Consider the following 6,000-nt stretch of genomic DNA (forward strand, 5'->3'; position numbering starts at 1 on the left):
TTACACAGAAGCAAAATTTATTAATGGTAGCGCTTGTTTGGTCTTTCAGCCATAAGAGAGAGGGAGGCATATTATTGCAACTTAATTACTACTTGGATTAATAAGGAATTTACATGTTAGTTCTTGTCTGGACATTACCCTAAGTGGAAGCAGTAATCTTTTTTCTGTTGCATTGAACCATTCTCCTTTTTCTCTTGAAAAAGTTACCAGCAGCAACATTAATAAGTGCAAAAACAGTGTGTATATTATGCTTAGAAGGCTTTGGAGCTGGAGATTCTGTTTTTACAGTGTCTAATCTGAAGATTCTCCCATGTTTGTGCATCATATCCTACACAAGTCACAACACTGCTGCTATGAGAGATTTCTTCATAGTAATGATCATTAACAGGTATATGTCATAGAATAGTTCCAGTGCTATACCTATAAAGCAATGAGAGCTAAGGTTTCCCAGAGAAGACTGCCGTGTCTCACCCAATTTCTCTCTGAGGCTGGATCGCCATTTTGAGATCACATCGGCTTTTCTCTGTGCTAGTTTTAAGAAGAGGATCGCAGATCCAGAGCCTAGCAGATAATCTTTGCAGCATATCAGAGGGTGCACGACTTCTCTGTAATTTGACTTGTCCCTGATTGTTGCAGAGCTCAAAACTCTGATTTGCTGTAGGTAAGACGTTGTCTGATGGTAAATGCAGTTGGAGTAACGACGTCAGGAATGGCCCAACACTACTAGGTGGGGTTACCTCTGTTAGATATGCTATGTTCAAGTGGTAGGTCAGGGGGTTCTGTATATGTTGGTCCACGCATGGTGGGATAGCATACTGGCAGGCATTTTTAGACAGAATTTTTAGGGTATACTACCTCACAACCAGCGCCCATGTCATGAAATGAAGGGCCGGTGTTCTATCGAGAACTCCAAAACATCAAAAATTCCAATCTGTCACTTCCGGTGATTCCATACATCTGATTGGTCCATGTCCAGTGAGTGACAGGATTCACAATCAATCAGATGGGCACTGTAATTGCCTATCTTCTCTATCTATTTTGTCTCCACCTGGGGTTTACTTGGGGTGTATGCCAGAGGATCAGCGGTGCGCCCCCCATTCAGAGGAAAAACAGATATTAAAATACAAGTCACCGGAATTTACATCAGATTGGAGTTTTCGAGGAATTGGGAGTTCTCTACAGAACACCGGCTGCATCCCTACTCGTGGGGTCTGAAGAGTGTTGCTCTGTTTGTGTAGGCGATGCAAGAGTGGAATATGCCACTGGTAGTGCCTGCTCACTAATCAATCTCACACACTCCTGTTGGTCTAGAGAATCCTCATCTATTCTAGTCGCCAAGATCTTCTTAACAGAATTGGTAGGTTAAAAAAAAAGGCAGGAGGCTATTATGTCTCTCTATCAGTTTACGTTTGAGTTCAGCCAACAGTTCATGTATAGCTATGTAGCTGTTGTGTGTGTGTAGTGCCATATTGTGGTTCTTGTATAAGTAAGTAGATTTAGTCAGAGCGATGTTAGCTCTTAGTAGAGAAAGGTACAGCAGTTGGTGTGAACCTGCTCAACCCGTGTTACCGGGGAGGGTGCCAAGATCCAGTAGAAGAGTCGCTGGCTGAGATTTTGATGGTCCAGAACAAGGCCCCTAGGTCATGTATGCAGCTGAGAATAAGTCAACTGGTACTCCAGTATATAGATATATCATACATCAGCACACTAAACAGACCAGATATCTTCAGCGATGCTCACCGGCTAATGAACGACAGTGGAGGAAATCACGAATCTGTGCTAATTTCCAACATTATAAATTCACTCTTAAGTCCTACAACTCTGCGCTCAGCCTGGCCAAACAAGTCTATTTCTCCTCCCTTGTGTCATCTCATGCATCCAACCCCAGAAAACTGTTCTCAACCTTTAACTCCCTTCTACGTCCGCCTGCCCCCGCCTACTACCAACCTCACTGCTCAAATTATTGCTGATCACTTCAAAAATAAAATTGACACCATTAGAAAATAGATCTGCACCTCACACCCCTCAAACCCAGCAATCCTACCCACCCCTTATATTAACAAAAATCTATGCTACTTCCCTCCTGTAACAGAGGAAGAAGTCTCTGCACTCCTATCCTTGGCTCATCTCACAACCTGCCCACTTGGCCTATTCCTTCACAACTTATTCCCTCTCTCTCTGCTTTACTAACCCCTACCCTAACTCATCTCTTTAACCAATCTCTCACTGCTGGCACATTTCCTGACACATTCAAGCATGCGTCAATCATACCGATCCTAAAAAAGCCCTCGCTTGACCCCTCCACGCCTTCTAACTATCGACGGTCTCCTTATTTCCCTTTGCTTCAAAATTATTGGAACGACTAGTCTATATTCGGCTTATTCAATTTCTCACAAATAACTCCTTACTTGATCCACTACAATCTGGTTTCCACCTTAAACACTCAACAGAAACCGCTCTTGCTAAAGTAACAAATGACCTGTTATCAGCTAAAGCAAAAGGGCATTACTCCTTACTAATTCTTCTTGACCTGTCCACCGCTTTTGACACAGTTGACCATCCTCTCCTCCTAAAAATACTACATTTATTTGGCATCCGAGACACAGCCCTCTCCTGGTTTGCATCATATCTGTCAAACCGCTCATTTTCAGTTTCCTTTAACAACATATCTTGTGATCCTATGCCTCTCTTAATTGGAGTACTGCAAGGCTCTGTCTTGGGCCCCTTGCTTTTCTCTCTTTATACATCCTGCCTTGGAAAACTTATAGCCTCCTTTGGATTCCAGTACCACCTATATGCTGATGATACCCAAATCTATTTTCCTCTCCTGATATCTCTCCCACTTTACTCAACCAGATTTCTGACTGCCTCTCTGCAATTTTCTCTTGGATGTCTTCACACTACCTCCAACTCAATCTGTCCAAAACTGAGCTGCTTCTTATGCCCCCCTCTTCGAGACATCCAACACCTGACATTTCTCTGATGGTTGGAGAATCTATTCTCAACACCTCACCCCAGGTCCGCTGCTTTGGGGTCACACTAGACTCAGAACTCACATTCAACCCACATATACAAGCGGTTACCAAATTCTGCCGTTCACACCTATGCAACATTTCCAGAATTCATCCCTTCCTTATTCAAAAAAACTACAAAAATACTTATTCCCTCATTTTGTCACACATTGATTATTGCAATCTACTCCTAAATGGCCTTCCAAAAGACCGCTTCTCCTCCCTCCAATCTGTTATGAATGCTTCTGCTAGACTCATCCACCTAAGTCGACGATCTACATCAGCTGCTCTGCCAGTCTCTACACTGGCTCCCCATACACTCCAGAATACAATTTAAAGTATTAGCCCTAACCTACAAAGCACTCAACAGTCTAACTCCCAACTATATTTCCTCTCTCATCGTGAAATATTCCCCATCCCATCCTCTTCGATCAACCTCTGACCTACGTCTCTACACTCCTGTTATCTCTACGTCCCACTCCCGCCTCCAAGACTTTACACGTGCTGCTCCTGTCCTCTGGAACTCTCTACCCTGCTCCATTAGACTGTCTCCAACCTTGTATAGCTTCAGACGATCCTTGAAAACTCACCTATTCAGAGAGGCCTACCATCTCCCCTCCATCCCGCATCCGAACCAAACTAATACATGTACATGAACTGCCTGACTCACTGCTGCAAATAAAACCGATGTAACAAGCTACCCCAACCTTATGTCTCTGCATCCTAAACCTATAGACTGTGAGCTCTCCTGAGCAGGGCCCTTTTCCTCCTGTACTAGATTTGTTTTGTTTTGTTATGTTTTGTATTTTATCACAAATCTTTGTCATTGTATACCCCTATCACTGTACCCAGCGCTATGGAATTTGGCGTAATAATAAAATGATAATAATACATCTTCAATGGCCTCACGATTCGATTCGATTAAGATTATCCTGTCAACTATTCGATTCAACGCTGCATCACGATTACTGGCCATGGTTTATTTTATATATATATATGTGTGACTGGGATGCATGTATATGTATGTATGTGTGCATTTATATTCCCACAGAATTACTAATTTAATTGTTTGTATAAATTGCAAGCATTTTTGTTTTAAATAATATTGACACAAACCCCAAATTTTTCCTTTTATTATTCAGAGAGAACATACAATTTTAAACAACAGATTTACTTATATTATCAAATTTGCTTCATTCTCTTGGTATCCTTTATTGTAGAAGCAGCAATGCACTAGTTAGCTGTACACATCCGCAAGCCAATGAAAAAAAAGTCATATATGTGCAGCTACCAATAAGCAGCTAGCTTCCAACTCCTGAGCCTAAGTAAGCTTTTCAACAAATGATATCAAGGGAACAAAGCAAATTAGATAATAGAAGTAAATTGAAAACATGTTTAATATTGTATGTTCTATCTGAATCTTTAACAGTATTTCTAAAAGTCATTAATTGGCCCTGTAAGTGATTAAAAAAACAAAAAAACAATGAGGCCACTCACATGAAAGAGCTGTATACAATGTATTTGTGATTAGACAGTGAGAAATGTTGCATCTGTTTGCACAGAGATAAAATAACAAACTAAAATGAATAATATAGTAATAAATAAAGAGTATAGTAGCCATTATACTAGCGTATTACTGACCCCCGCAGAGAATAAAGAGTAGACAATGGGGCCTATCTATCAAGCTCTGAAAGGAGCTTGACGGCCCGTGTTTCTGGCGAGTCTTCAGACTCGCCAGAAACAGCAGTTATGAAGCAGCGGTCACAAAGACCGCTGCTCCATAACCTGTCCGCCAGCTCTGAGCAGGCGGACAGACATCGCCGGAAATCAACTCGATCGAGTACGATCGGGTTGATTGACACCCCCCTGCTGGCAGCCCATTAGCCACGGCGTTGCACCAGCAGCTCTTGTGATCAGGTCCGCCAGACCTTGTTAAATAGAGGCCATAGCTCAGACTGAGCGCACACTATCTGCACCTCAGTAATACACAGATGTATTTGCTGCTTCCTGACGCAGGTCACTGTTAGCCGAAGGATTTTCTCTGCACTCAGGATAACAAGAGAAGTAAAGTAATACAGCCAAGTGTATAAAAAGCCTTTTTTATAAGCCAACAAAAAGGTACTGCATTGCGTTTAATTTCCAACTGTACTTCTAACCGGCTCTGTGACAGGCAAAAGAAAAATACCCTAAAAACACTTTCATTTCACTGTGAGGCCAAAGAGCCATCTGTGTTTAGCAAGAAACACAGTAATCCAGCAACTCCTGTTGGGCCACTTATGTGTTATCTGTATTTCTGCAAATGACCCCACTCGAATGCTGATCTATTACATGTGTGTGACCTGTATATTTTTAATATCTTTGAATTCATTTAAACTACAAAACCAAAACCTGTTATATTTATTGTCAGCTAACAAGCCAACCAGAATTAGGTTTTTACTATTATGGAATACTTGTTAAATAAAATGAGATATTTTCATATCCCTAATTCTAAAGTTGCAAACATTCAAGAAATCCAAATAAGGTGTAGAATGCTAATGAATAATCACATATAGAGTACAGCATTGGTCGACCAGTATTTCTAAGACTTGGTACCAAGCCAGGAAACAGAGAGATTACCGCTGCACAGTGCTGAGCAACCAGTTGGCGCAACTAAATACACTAAAGATTAAACCAGCTGCTTACCTTATTTTGCACCTTTCGTGGTTAATAATCTGTGTAACACTGCACAACGCGGAACTGCAACTAGAGCACATAATTTCAAAGTAGTCTAGCTGCAGACTGGAGCTCCACTCTAGACAGGAAACATGTGACCTCCACTGACTCTAGACAGGAAACATGTGACCTCCACTGACTCTAGACAGGAAACATGTGACCTCCACTCAAAGCTTTTTTTTTTTTTAAATCTACTTTAATGTAACAAACAACCTACAGACAATCATTCTGAAAATGAAACATTTTGCAGCTTTCTTGTTCTTAAAGGGACATGAAA

The 6,000-nt window shown here is 41.4% G+C and overlaps 1 protein-coding gene across 2 annotated transcripts in view; it reads right to left on the reverse strand.

Moving 5' to 3' along the window:
* The window catches only part of LOC128645829 (L-threonyl-[L-threonyl-carrier protein] 4-chlorinase), a 195,629-nt gene extending 189,831 nt beyond the window's left edge, over positions 1-5,798 (reverse strand). The window contains exon 1 of one of the 2 annotated variants that reach the window (XM_053699109.1): positions 5,694-5,798. The gene's annotated coding sequence lies outside the window, so the exon portion shown is untranslated. The remainder of the gene's footprint in view (positions 1-5,693) is intronic. The other variant, XM_053699110.1, reaches the window with a different exon arrangement.
* Between the last annotated feature and the right edge of the window lie 202 nt (positions 5,799-6,000).

This window comes from Bombina bombina, chromosome 1, assembly GCF_027579735.1.
Source record: "Bombina bombina isolate aBomBom1 chromosome 1, aBomBom1.pri, whole genome shotgun sequence".
Taxonomy (NCBI): domain Eukaryota; kingdom Metazoa; phylum Chordata; class Amphibia; order Anura; family Bombinatoridae; genus Bombina; species Bombina bombina.